We start from the raw sequence: 14,370 nt of genomic DNA on the forward strand, positions 1-14,370 counted from the left end.
ATTCTTCAGTTCTGTTTCATCTGTGTCTTGTTTTATAAATCCCTCCGCGCTCTGACAGTATCACGCAGAGACCAATGTCTCAGCAAGACATTTCCTTCAACCCTCTGTATAACCACTAAGTCCATGTAAGAAAAGGCATCTCATAAATATTTTTCAACTGTTTCTGTCAGCATCAATAAACCAGAAGCAACAGAACTTTTCCTCACTTCTGTCCTTATTGAAAAAAAAAATTACACAGAAATTCCTGATTGTTCGGTTCTGTTTCATCTGACAGCGTAGAAGAACGTGGGACTTTGTCCTACCTCTGCCTCATTTTTAAACATTAAAACTTGACCTCTGCTTACTGCCTACTTCCCCAGCTTTGCTTTTGTTAAGCTGCAAACATTTTTCTTTCATAACAATTTACATCTGTAATTACTACAAGTACTTCAGGAATTGTTTGCTAAAGGCTCTATGTAAATACTAATTATCAGTAATTAAAAATCCACAGCTATTAGGAAGATACTGATAGGGAGAAAATACTGCTTAGGAAGCAACTAACATTTGTCTAGGCAAAATTAAACATCAAATAACTTTCTATCTATGTAATTATATAATGTGACTCATCATCTGCTGCATAAATGGAAGTGCAAATGGGAGAAAGGTGTCCCCCCACACACATGCACACACACCCCAAGCCTGCTTACAAACTGTGCATCTTCAATATTGCAAACTCGTTTCATGTTGGGAGGAAAGGACATTTCGAGGTCTCACGTTACAGTTGCAGAAACGAAACAGCTGCATTGAATGTTTTCTATGGCATGCTAAAACCGGGTGCTTCCAGGCTGATGATATGCAAACTTAACTCTCCAGGTCGTAAAATGCACTGGGATTCTTTCTTGTGCCAAGTAAGTGAGAAAATATCCTGTGTAAAGAGTAGAAATAAAATACAGGAACAAATTACATCTGCTTCATATTTTTACAAAACCTCTATGGTGGGTTTTCACCCGCCTTAATGTATTTTTTAACTGCTAATGAATTTGTTTCCCTATTAACTGTGGTTCAGCATCCATGTACTTGAAGTGGAATTTTGGCCCATCTACAGATGTCAAAGGGCATTTTGCCACTGTTGTAAGTGGAATTATTTTTCATTTTAGTGATTTATTACAGATTTCAGCAGGCTTTGAATCAGCTTCAGTCCATCTAAAATTAATCAACTTTCTGAGCCTGGTGGGAAAAGCAAACAGGTAATCTATGTGCATGATAACAGCAATCCCAAAGTTCGCTCTCTGCTGTACCTGCTCCTGATGGTAGGGGAGAAAACCCATTAAGCAAGCAGACAGGCAAAGGAGGCAGCAATTTTACAAGGGGCACAAAATAGATTTCTGCTCTCAGAGCACAGGCTCCATCTCACTCAAACCTGTCACTGTAACAGGGCGGCGTGAATGTGCCTGGAGCACAAAGCCGCTGCTGATGCTCACCTCTGACAAGAAAACGATGCAGCTTTGAGAAAGCCTCTCTTGCCATAATAATGCTCAGCCTCTGCACGCTCAGCGCCTGCAGCTGCATTGTCAACAGGAGCGAAAAGCCACTGGTTGCACGAAGGCAGCCGGGCTGAGCTGCCTCCAGAATTCATTGTCAAGTATGTTTTTATTCACTTCTGTGGAGTTTATTTTTCCCTTTCCGGCTCTGCCATTTTAGGCTCTGATTCAATACAGGGAAACACTTCAATTATCTCTGGATCAGGCCCTCAGATTGTATTGTGGCTGAGGCTTTGAAAATTGCTGTTATCAAAACTATTAGCCGACTTGCCTGGGCTATTTTGAGCTGCACTGAAAAGGGCTTGATGGGACATTGAGTCACTCACAAACCACAAGTCAGGCAAGAATAACAGGAGTTTCACTGTCAGGTTTTGACTTCCAGCTTTCAAAAGAATTTCTCAGCAAACAGCCATCCTGTTCCCTCTCGGTGAGCTGCCAGACCCAAAATTCCCTGAGTGGCAGAAAAGGGCAGTCGTTTGGGCAAAGTCTGACCTTGTGTTGGCTTGGTTTGCTTCTGGCACCGGGACACCACCAGCCTGGTGCTGGGGGCTTCTTTCTGCTGGGACGTGAGGCTCACACCACACCAGCTCATGGGACAGCTCCAGTAAAACCATTGCTGGTCTATCTGCCACCAACGGGTGATGAGGGTGAATAATAAAAGAGTCCAACCCCTTTGGCTCTGCATTCTCTTCTGCGTATTCCTCGCCTTGGGCCCAGCCTGCCTTCCGTACATGCCAAGCATGGGAACTCCCTGACATCTGGAAAAGCTTAGCTGTCATGCAGCTCCCTAAAACACAGTTTTCTAGCCTATAAGTAGTACTGGCTTCCTCAAGTCTGTGAGTAACTAATGCTTTGGGTCGATATTTTGCTAATTTACAGCATTTCCTCAGTCTTAACTCAACATTTTTGTTCTTCCCTCTCCTGCTTTCACTTCTTTTTTTTTTTCTCTTTTGCTTCAACAAAGCATGAAATCATTGTTTGTCAAAAGATAATCTGCTCGCTGCTGTATCTGGTTGTAACTAATGATATTTTCTTCAGTCTTCGAGATTGCTGGGGAGACATGTAACTGTTCTCTAAATAATTTGAGATCAGTCAACCCCACTGCTCTGCTCGCAGGTTACAACTAGGTACATGCCAATGAGACCCTCTTGGTCTTATTCTGTTTGGCTTCATTTACTGAAAAAGTGCAGCTGTCCCAGACAGAGAGAGACACCTCCCCCTGCCCTCCCACCAGTCCCTCTCCTCCCCCAGCCCAGTCTGGTGTGCTATGGATGAGGAACTGGACAAAACACAGTGGCAAACAAGGCACAGTTTAAGCATTTAGTCACCTACCCATTTCACGTTCATCATCTAGACCTCCTCACAAAATGGATGTGGAGATTCACACACCAAAGAAGAGGACTCCAAAAAGCAGCATGCTGCAGGGGGTGGAGGGGATTCATCTGTGGGGACCAGAAAGAAATGTTTGGGGCAGGAATGGAAAGGAAAGACCCTTTGGAGGGATCTTTGCTTGGGTCCGGATGGAAGGCTTGCATACATGCACAGCACTCAGCCTCAACTCTCCCTGCAGGAAGGTCCCTCTCTTCCCAAACATGACCAGGTCTTTCTCTTAGTTGAGAAGTCCCATTCTCCTCTTGCTCTCCAACTCACAGGCTAAAACCCCAGCTAAAGCACAAGATAGAGAACAATTCAAAGCTCTCTTCTGTCTGAGGGTATCAGAACCTGTGATATCCAGTTACAGGTGGGCCACAAATTTGAGGAAGGGAGGAAGAACTGAAGCAATTTGACTTTTCATGGAACATAAAAGCATTCATTACATATGTAAACAATGTATAACTGTGTTAGCTGTTAGCAACAGCATCAAGGATGAGAAGATCTGGCACCCTGCTTCAGTGAATACAACACCATGGAGTGTTTTGAGTGACTTAAAGGGGAAAAAAAAAAAGCACCACGTTTTCAAGAACAAGAGTGAGATGAAAGTGCTTGTCATCCTCTAGTGAGTGGTGTGTCATTGTAATGGCTTCCGAAAAAAATCACCACTGAGCTCTGCATGACAGTGTATCACTCAGGACTGCAGAAGGGTGGAATACACAGAAAGAGAGGGGGAAAAAAAAAAAAAGTAGCAAGCTATCAAAGTTTTATAGTGGCATCCATCACACACATGACAAGAACTGCAACCACGTTTGGTGAAACGTTATCACGAAAGTATCCCTCAGTAAGTGGCCAAGTCCAGAGCGGACTGACTGCTTGTCAATAGGCCAGATACCAGCATGCCCAGGGTGAAGGTCTCTCTTGCAGGACCAAATGTGGGGCCGCCTGCTCTTGGCAGGGCAGGACATGGACCCGAACTCCAGGTGCTCTTCCCTCCCACCCGCTTTTCTTTCCCTCACCTGATCCCTTCAGGTCATTCAGACATATTCACAGCCCTCCTCCAACTCACTTCTATTTTCTTTTTCTTTGCTCTAATGTGGAAAGAAAACAGGTTTCAAAACCTCAAGAACTTCTGGTTGTCCTCTGATCAGCTTGAGCTGGGATGCCAAAGTGCATCACTTACAACAGTGGGAAGATCAAAGAAGCACCCCAAAATGTGGTCTGTTTATTCCAGGGCTGTCATTCAGCTCTCTAAAGATTGCTAGAACTAAGCTGGAAGCATGACAAAAACAGGTTTTCAGACAAGATTGTCCTTATTTCCAGCTTCTTGCTGGACTCTAAAAACATGAGCTCAGCCTTTCCTGTGGCTTCAGATCATCTGTGCCTGGGTCTGCCAGAGACTAGGAAATCCCAATAAGCAAGGGGACAGAATTAATGAAGCTAAAACTGTTTTGAGTCTGATTTTATATTTAACTCAGGACCAGCTTCCTTTGTTTTGGCAAGAAGTGGTGTGTGTTCGTGTGTGTGTGTGTTTGTGTATGCTTATATGTGTTTACTTTGTGGTGGTTTCACTGGTGGTGGGAATTGCAAATGTGCTTGCTCACTCTTCATGGTTTCACTGTATAAGACAAATAGAATTGATTGAGAAGGAAAGAGCCTTACCAAGGACAGTAGTAATGGCCTTGTGCTAAGCAAATTTAATGCAATGTGCTTTGGCCAACAGCTGCAGCTTTGGAAAGAAGCGATTCACCTTCTCCCAAAAATAACCATGAGAAGCTAAGGAACTGGCTGAGAAGCTAGATTATGCACACAAAGATTCGAAGGCCTGCAGTGCTAGCTAATAGAATCAAACAGCTTTCAAAAATCATGGCCAGCTGAGCTTGTGAGTCCCAGGAGGGCGGAAGAGAAAGCAGGAGAGATAAAAATTTCTAAGGGTGGTTTTCCGTGTAGGTTGAATATATACACTTTTATGCTGGGAAAGATAAAATGGAATAAAAGTATCAGAGACTGCCAGTTTTAGGTATTAAAATATTTAAAAAAATAATCATTATGATATTAGTCCAGAAAGTATTATTTCATCTAGCAGAGGTTAATACATTTCATAGATTCTATGGCAAGAAAAGGCCATTAGGATCACCTAGATTAGGTTTAATATAATTCAGGTTCAGTAACAGATGCAGAGACCTGTTCTGTCAGGCAGACAGTAACGTGTAAGGTCGTTCCCAAAGTCCTTAAGAGAAAGGGGAGAGAGCCAGACACAGATCTGCCAACCAATTCTCGAGCAAAAGCGAGCGGAGTTTGTCTGGAGACATGATGTTTTATGTCCAGGTCCAACAGCTTCCCTGAAGCAGCAGGGTCTGCTCTGCAGGGCTGTCCCAGCCCCAGCGTGGTGAGGACTAGAGGAGTCACCTTCCCTTGCACGCAACAGCCATGTTTTGTTAGGGATGCACAGCACCTCATCAAATCTCAGCTCTCCTCTTGCAGCATGCCTGAGACTCCTCTCCTCTCTCCCACCCAGCTCCAGGCTGGTTTTTGGACAAGTTACTGCCAAGCAGAGCCTGCTGCTGCCCTGGGCCAGCTGCTATCATTGTCCCATGCAGACCATGCGATTTCTTCTCCCCATTGACCTCTCCAATGGGCCGGCTGGGAGGGACTGGAGAGCAGCTGGGCTGCCTCTTCTCACAGCTCTTTCAAGCAGCCGCATGATAACCAAGTGCGATAGCACTGGTGGGTGGTCTGGCTGCAACCTGCGGCTCCTCACAGGGAGCACGGAGCAAGTTAAGTGGTTCAAAAGGCGGTTGTGTAGGAAGCTGCCTCAGATGCTACCCACTGCAGAGATGGGGAGATAGGACGCAAGCTCTTCCCTCCCCTGGGCTCCGGCACCTCCCCTGGGACTGCAGAGACGCACCAGGTATTTTTATTTCCACACCAGGCTTACACTGTTCACCTCAGGCTTAAACAGAGGAGCATGAATGTCTTTCAAATTTACTTTTTGGGTTGTTTATTTGTTTTCTAAACCTGATCCTGTTTTGGAGGAAAAGAAAAAGGCTCTTAAAAAAGTAGTGGCTGGGAAGTTTGCCCCGGTTTATAAGTGGAAAAAAATAAATATACAAACAAAAGGAATCACTTTTATTTTCACCACAAAAGACATTTCACCATATTTCCCCCCCATCAAATCGTTGCATTTACTATAAAGTCCCCCTCTTTTTCCAAGAGTGACAAAGGGTTTCTTTGAAAAGCTTTTGTTCGGTGCTGGCACCCTGGGCTGCAAAACCTGGGCCTGGCCCCGAGCCGCAGGTACTGCCAGGCTCAGCTATGCTTTTCCTCCTTTCACCTTGGGGCAGCACAAAAAGAGCAAAGGAGCCAGTGAGGCCACTTCTGAGCCTTATGTGTTTGCATCTTGCCTCTGTAAGAAAGAGAGCTCAGGTGACTTTGCTCTCCAGCTTCATTTGTATGCTTGGAGCCAATCCTGCCATGGATCTAAAAACCAATCATTCCTATTGATTTCATTGTGAATTTGCCATGTGGAACAACAGTCAGAAGAAAAGGTTGCCTTGTAGCTATAAGCAGAAAAAAACAAACCACAAAAAAACCCCACCATAAAAACAACAGTAAAAAAGGAACCCAGAACTCTCCTTTGCATTCGATAAGCGTCTTGAGATGTTAAAGTCACCCTTGAGCACCTCACTTCCTACTGAAAATTAAAAGGAAGTCTCCATTTTGTCACCGAAGCTGAAAAATGTTATTATTTAACAATTGGTTGTGGGCATTGTTGATGGTATAATGTATCTCATTTCAAATCATAACAGATGAGTGATCTCTAAATTGTTGGTTCAAATGAGATAATACTCCATCATGCTTTCCTTTGCGACACAAATCCACATAACTAGCACAGTATAAATACAATCACTGGCTGGTATAAAAGCTTCAAATACTATTTTAAATCCTGCAAGTATGGCTGGTGCACAAATTGACAGCTCAATGCTCTATCAGTTCCCACTGCCAATCTCATTATGGAAGTAAACGGCTCTATCTTATTTTATCCTGTTCTATACACGATGCACTTAAAAGGACTTAAAAAAATCTAGTAAATGGAAATATATGGTACAATGAACAGTTAAAAATGTCAATTGAATTAGTGGTTGTGTGATATCTTTTCAGCATACAATGTGAACACAGATGCTGCCTTTTATAGAGGTTTATGCATACGAGGAATGCGAAGTGGAACAAATGAGATTTGAATTTTATTACTCTTTTATAGCATTGCATTGCAGATAGCTTTTTTTAATTAGCTCCTATCTCAACACCTTTGGCAACTCTAAATAATTCAGAGAATCTTGTCTTTTGTTGTTGTTGTTGCTATTGCCGTGGTTTCTTTCACAGAGAAGCAGCCCTTGCGAATGGCAGGAAGCTTATCTATCACCTAGTTTAAAAATGATCCTCCAATTAAACAATTAAACTCAGAGGCAGTGCGCTATGGTCTGCTCAGAGTCTTAAACCCCTATCAGCTACCAGATGCGTAGTGACAAATCTATCCCAAGCCCTAGGAGGTGCCAGGAGCGCTGAAAGTTTGCTTCCCTTTTCATGAGGTTTTCTGCATGCTCCAGCGGGTGGAAAAGTCTGTAGAAGTCAGCTCGATGCAGCAGGGCTGAGGGAACCAGTTCCCCACCAGCCCCTCAGCTCACCTAAGGAGGGACGGGAGGGACCCAGTGCCGCTGCGCAATTCCAGGAACCTGTTGCTGCCTCCTGGCCTGGCATTACACCCTTAGCACTAAAACGAGAGCTGGATATAAAATAGGCACGAAACCCATCACTCCCAAGACTTCAAAGCAACAGGCAGTAATTTATGTCAAAATAAATAAACAAATGCATGTAGACAGAAGTTGATGTTTATGCTACTTTGCGCGGTGCGGGGGGGATAGTCCCACCAGCTCTGTTTCTAGACAGCCCATCTTTGCACAACTTCTTTGTTGAAAAACTTCAGGGACACGGTGTCTTATAAGGATTCCCTCGGGCTCCCAGCCTCTCCCTTGCTTCACAATGTGTGGGCAGGATACAGCTGTTCAGCTTCACTGCGTGGTCTTCTCATCCAAACTGTTCGCATAATGCAAAAATTACGTCCCTCAAGGCACTATGGAAATTCACATCCTAACAGTTTCAAATGCCTATTTATTTCACAGCCTAGTGCAAATATTACGTCTGCTCCAGAGTCCACTGTTTCAAATGATATTGCAGTGCCTCAGATTAAGTCTGTGGGATTTCTTTTGTACCTAAAAAGGACAAGGAATGTCTTATTCTTTGCAGAACAACAGAAAATAATTATTTAGTTTTAAAAAAATCACAGTGACATATTTGTCCCCGCCCCGGTTTCTTTCAAGGCAAACACAAACTTCAGAAAATTTGTGAATTGCATAAAAGGTCATTCTGGGGGCTTAGCCCAGCTCAACAGAAAGGAGTATTTTAGGTTAAGTATTGCACTATAGCCTGTTCACCTACTCCAGCTGAGTACTCCCCATTCACAGGAGAAAGAAAAAGGATTTCTGCTGCTGTACATCATATAAATGCAACATGATATGAAATGTTTATAGGTATGGATTTGAGAAATTTCTAACTCAAGCTTTCAGCAATGACATTAGTCTGAAAAAGTTGTCCTTATGTTTTTGGCATCCATTTCAAGCCTGGGAAGCAAGCACAGAAGAATGAGCTCAGCTCAGGGGGTCTGGGGAACCTATGTCCAATATAAGCCCTGACCCAGATTGTTGTGTGGCCCCACGGGAGTCATATATGGCCAGATCCAGAAATGTAGGGGCTAACACATGCTCCCACTGAACATAGATCCTGGCCCCACCACCACACTCTGTCAGGGAGGGTTTACAGTGAAAAACATTGTTTACTGCCATGTACGTTCTACCCCGTCTCTCTTGCTCATGTCCCTCAACTCTGTCCACACTTCACCCCCAGAAATGTTGTTCATATGTGTCCTTCAGCTCGATTGTAGAAGAAAAAGATGTTGCCAGGTTATGCAATAGGGAGCTTGGTAAAACGTGTGATTGCAAACCCAAGCTGCATGAAATGGTCAATGGAGAGCCCTGGCATGGCCACCCTGTGTTAAGCCCCAAATTTAATTCAATCCATCAGAAAAACAAAAGGAAAGAGGAAAGAGGATAAGAGGCTGAAATTTTGGCAGCATCTGCCTCTCCAGAAGACAGCAGGCGCTGCCAAAATATTAGGCTCTCTCATCTGTTTTCCTCATTGTTTTTGTGATGGGGGGAATTAAATCCTACAGTTGCAATTGATCTAATGTGCCAAGGTTCCTTCCTGATAATTGATTATCTTCTTGATCTCCCTTTTTTGTCACGCCCTGTCCCCAGATGCCCATTGTCCCTCCAAATCTCTCTGTGGCCCCTAAGCCTTAACTAGATCTTGCAGGTTCTGTTTCTGTGGTGCTTTCACTGCTGCAGGTTTCATTTCCACTCCGGGTCTGACTTCCCTTCAGGATCCAGCTGTAGTTCAAAGATGCTCTGCTGTTCTTTGCCATTGGCTGCTCACCTGAACTACCTTTTCATAGCAGTTGTTGTAGCTGCTGTCCCGGTCCTCTGTGAACGGCTGCTGTTCACCTCAGCATTCATGAAGAAGGACTGATGGCAGAGTGAGTATGAAACAGTAACTTCGGGTTAAACCTAAGGAAGGAACTTAGGCTTCATGATACAATGCAGAATTCAGGTATCTGGTTCAGGAATGGAGCAGAAAAATCTAATTTACATCTCTACATTCTGTTACATGTTATGCATCGAGAAATGGGATTTGCAGGAAAACAGCGCATTGCCATTAGCAAGCCCAGCTGAGGCGTGTGTAAGGCATTGCATTTCTCCCAAGTAGAAGAACCTAGCCCAGAGCTGAGGTTTGGATGTCTCTGTGACTTAAATCCCCATCCTGATTAAATGCCCAAGTCATGCATTTAGGGGCACAGTAAGCAGCACGGCTATTTCGCACTATTGCTTACCTCATGGTTAAGCCATGGCAAAAGAAGACAAGCCAGAGGAAACCCAAGCCCAGCACCTAGGGCTAGGGCAACAGTTAGAAGAGGGGGAGCTGAATTTCCAGCTCCTGCTCCCTAAATTTTCTGAAGACTAATGTAAAGGACAAGGGCCAAGGCAGAAGTCTTTCCTCTCCCAATTGACAGCCTTACTCACTTGCTCAGAGTTGCACTCTCATTTGCTTGCTCTTCAGGTAGCCCCATAACTGTTTCCTACCCAGCTGCAGAGTTTCCTAGCATCAGCATGCTGTGCAAAAGGTGTGTTTGAATGAAGTCAGCTCTCTGTAGCAGAGTGGTAGGTGTGTTTTGAGCGTGTTCAGTGAACTAAGGCCTGCAGGGCAGGGGATTTTGAAACCAAGAAGACTGTATTTTTGTAAATCCAACCAAGCACAGGTAGGAGGTAGACACCCTCCTCTTGGCCAAGATGGCAGTACAGTACTCCTACACTGGAGCGTAGCAGAACTAACCTATAAAAGACTTTGCAAGAACATTTACACTCTTTTAGGGTATCTCAGGTTCTGAGCTGCTCAGGTAGAGATCTGCTGGGTCATTGGGTTTGAGCGAAGATCTAGAAAAGTTCTTCTTCCAGACTGCACAGAACATCACAGATGGTACACACTTGTGAGGAAGGAGGAAAGGGGGCTCTAGGCAGACATCTCCATGGGAAGGCTGAATAAAAGGTAGCACATTATGAGGAGGATACTGCTTAAAGCAAACCAAACTAGACATTAGCTGCAAAACTCCCCTGCTTTGCAAGTCACCAGCCACTTACTAACATCATAAGATAGGGTTTGACATTTGCTTTTCTACACCAACCCCCAGCAAGGAGAGCAACTTGTATGCTGGCTGAGAGCCCCTTTGGAAATGCTGGCGGCTTCTCTTTTGACTTCCTTTCCCTGGTGTACCCTGCCCTGTGGTTTTTGGCAGCAGACGGGGTGACTTCAAAGCAAGCAGTGGGAATGAACTTTTAAAAGGTGGGCACTCAGTAGCAGCCACATTAGCAGCTGACTATTTCAGAGAACTTATTAAAAGAGCGGGGCCTCAGTAGCAAGGGATATATTAACAGCGCAGAACGAACGACAGCCTGTTCTTTATTTATCAGCTGCCACACTGGTAACTAGCTTTGGCAGAGAGGCAGACTAAGTCAGGAGTCTGGGGAACAAAAGAGGCAGATTTCTTTCTGCAGTGTTTAGATTCTGCATTTGCAGACTCTCTTGCTAAATACACAAAGAGAAGAGAGAGATTATGGCTGTGATAATCTACATAGCAATGCAAAGTTTAGGGAAGCCGGATTCTAGTTCACCTGGGAGAGGGCAGGCAATACCAGAAGGCGCTTGGATAGCAAATACAATGCCAGTTTTTACTGGAAGCACATAGGGCATAGAGAGGCAATGAATTGTGCAGTAGTGACACGTACTTTGGAGGGGATGGCACAAGAGTATCACAGTGGCAGACTTTTAACAGCTCTGGGTGCTCTGGGCACACCCAACTTTTTTAAACCCATTCAGCATAGCTCGTAACACAATTATCATAGCCACATTTTCAAGCCAAAGTTATGTCAGAAGCACTCAGTATATGGAGCTCTTTGGAAAATTGGCTCCTACTTTTTGGCAGTAATTGAAAGCTGAGCTCTTACGAAAATGGGAGCTCTAAATGCTGGGATGATATTTCTCAACCTCGCTCACAGCTAGGAGAACCTGTAAGCCACAAAGGCAATGCCATCAGTCATCTTTTAAGGATATCACCATCAGACAGGCTATTATTACATTTGCTTTTGTATTTTGTTCTCATGAGAACTATAAGACAAAGTTAGTAATAGCAGGGTGACAGATGACCACAGCATTCAGATTCAAATATCTCCTGTTTTAATACACAGCTATATCTAAACAGAAACAGCACTGATGTGCATGTAGGTAACAGTATGTGTAGTGCATGCCTGTTCCTTTAAATGAAAGGAAACGCCAGGCAGTTATCTCCATCAGATTTCATTATGTGACATAGGATGAACAATTACATACTGTGCAATAAGCTAAGTGAGGTTTTAATCGCTGCCGCATTTATGGATGGTTTATCCTGACCTTTCATAGCCTTAAAAACTAATAACTGAAGCAAAAAGAAGTTTACCAGCTCCTCTCAGAAACTAGCCATGTGAGCATAATCAAATCCCAGGCATTAATAAAGCCTGGATTCCTGAGCTGGTGAGGAACTAAATCGCTTCCCATGTCAGATGGTGCTGGACAAGCAATGTCTTTTCTTTTTGACCAAATTAGAAAAAAGGGTATGGGGTTTACAGCTAAGGCCAAATCATCACCCAAAGTAAATTACACCGAATTTGCAGCTTTCATTGTCTGCAGACATCATTTATAAGACAATAACAACCGTTGTGATAACTTTAACGAAGAATACTTATTCAAAGAAATGTGATGTATCGAAGAATAGTTATATAGAAATTATCCTAGGTAAATGTCATACTGAAAAGGGAGAGTTCTGTCTTATAGAGATACCAATTCTATGAAAAGATTCTCTTAGGCAAAGAGATTTGATGAAGTTCATGTGTAGGTTAGTAGCAAAGCTATGAACAAAACTTGAAGTCTCACCTTTTCTCCCTCTTCATTACCACCATGGCTTTCCAGAGAGGTGAATGAGATGACAAGGAATGAGAGACGGTATTTAACACAGTTTTCACATTAACATTTTTCTGCCGGTCCCCTGAAGACCCACAGCTGTCATTAGGATTCTAATCCAGAATTTTCTCCATTCCAGAGAATTTGGAATAAGAGTTGCCTCTCCTTCATGTGTCCTTTGCATGCCATTGATTTATGGACTTTCATGCCTCTTGCAATCAAGTGATGCCTTGCAACCCTAATTCATCCAGGAGGCAATCATTTGAAGTAAAAGACCTGAATAATGACTACCATGAAGCTAACTCTAACAATAATTTCTTTTCACTGTAGCCATGTTTGTAAATACAGGAATGCAAAGCTGCGCCGGTTCAGCTTATTTCAGACATGAAGGAAACAAGATACTGTGATTCTCTCTTTTTTCTTTTTCTTTTTCCAAAAGGGAAAGCACATTTGCAAAGCTTGCCTGCAGCAAGCCCTGTCTACCTGTGGTCTACTTCAGAAGGGTGGCTTTTCAAGACCTCTCTCTCTCAGGCTGCCTCATTCCAGGCTTGGTGACAAAATTGCCTCCAGCAATACTTAGCCATTTTATTTGCCACCCTCAGCTGCAAATGCAAAGGAGCAGACACACCTCAGATTAAACTCACCACAAACATTCAGAGAAGTTAATTGTTGTGATCCGACCCACAAAAGAGAGAGAAAATGCACATATCCGATGAGTTTGCAGGCATCGCTCCTTGCAGCTGCGCAGCTGTCCTTCACACATGAAAGAAACAGGTCCGGCTACCAAACATCTCTTTCAGCTTTTCCTTCTGTACAGCTACGTTCAGGTTTCTCCAAACCACACCTCTGCACAACATTACAGCTGCCTGGGCCGGATCCTCGGCAGTTGTAACCCAACCTGGCTCCATGGATTTCAAATGCCTTTTCCACCCACTGGAGAAGCTGTCTGCAAGTTGAAAGTGCTTCCCTCTCCTCCTTCCCCGCCTGCCACGCAAACATACACACACATATCCACATACATGGTAAATGGACTGAGTCCAAAAAGTTTTTCTCAACTCTGGTAGCATTATTATTATTTTTTTTTCAAATTAACTTGGAAGGAAAACTTTGAAAGCTTTCCAATGCAAATGCTCCTGGGGCAAGAGGGCTGAATGTAAACAATAGCTAGGGCTTGGTTCTGCAAGAACTTCTAACGTGGAGTCCTAAGTCAAACGTCCTTTCCTCCTCCTCTTCTTTCCCTCCTACAGCTAATGTATACCATACACACTTGTGCATCACTCTGTTAGACACTCCTCGTGGCTGCCAGGTCACTGAGTACGTGGCCGCTTCTGCCAGGGAAGTAGAAATGTGCTGGTCTGACATTTTTGATAATGACTTTCCCCCAGCGAGTTGGGGGAAGATAGCCATTTTCCCTAGTTCACATGGTTCGCTGAGGAACAGGTAAGACATGCCAGAGAAGCATCTCCTGCTTGCCTATGTGCATGCGAAAACTGCTGGGAAAAACAGACAGAAAGGATCCTATCTTGTGGTAATTAGAGCAAGGGGGAAAAAAGGGGAATATGGAGAAGGTGGAACCTTTGGTCCCTGTTTCATAGTTTATTTGGGCCTTGAAGTGGATAAATCAAAGAGCTTCTGGTTTTCAAAATTGTACAATAGCAGCCCTCTCAGATCAGACATCATTAAACTGGGAACGATCACATGATAGGATGCTGGGAAAAGGGGTCAAAAGATAACAAAGACTTCTGGTTTTATTTGCTAAAGAGAAGGTAATCACCAGAGTGGAATTTGAGGAAGTTGAGTTGGATAGACCTACCTTTAC

General features: G+C 43.8%; 1 long non-coding RNA gene across 1 annotated transcript in view; it reads right to left on the reverse strand.

The window, feature by feature from the left end:
- Window positions 1-677: 677 nt before the first annotated feature.
- Window positions 678-14,370, reverse strand: part of LOC132317328 (uncharacterized) — a 94,802-nt gene continuing 81,109 nt past the window's right edge. Inside the window, exons 4-5 of the long non-coding RNA XR_009484061.1 lie at window positions 2,853-2,962; window positions 678-904 (exon numbers count right to left, since the gene is read on the reverse strand). This is a non-coding gene — a long non-coding RNA (uncharacterized LOC132317328). The remainder of the gene's footprint in view (window positions 905-2,852; window positions 2,963-14,370) is intronic.

Source organism: Gavia stellata, chromosome 7, assembly GCF_030936135.1.
Source record: "Gavia stellata isolate bGavSte3 chromosome 7, bGavSte3.hap2, whole genome shotgun sequence".
Classification (NCBI taxonomy): domain Eukaryota; kingdom Metazoa; phylum Chordata; class Aves; order Gaviiformes; family Gaviidae; genus Gavia; species Gavia stellata.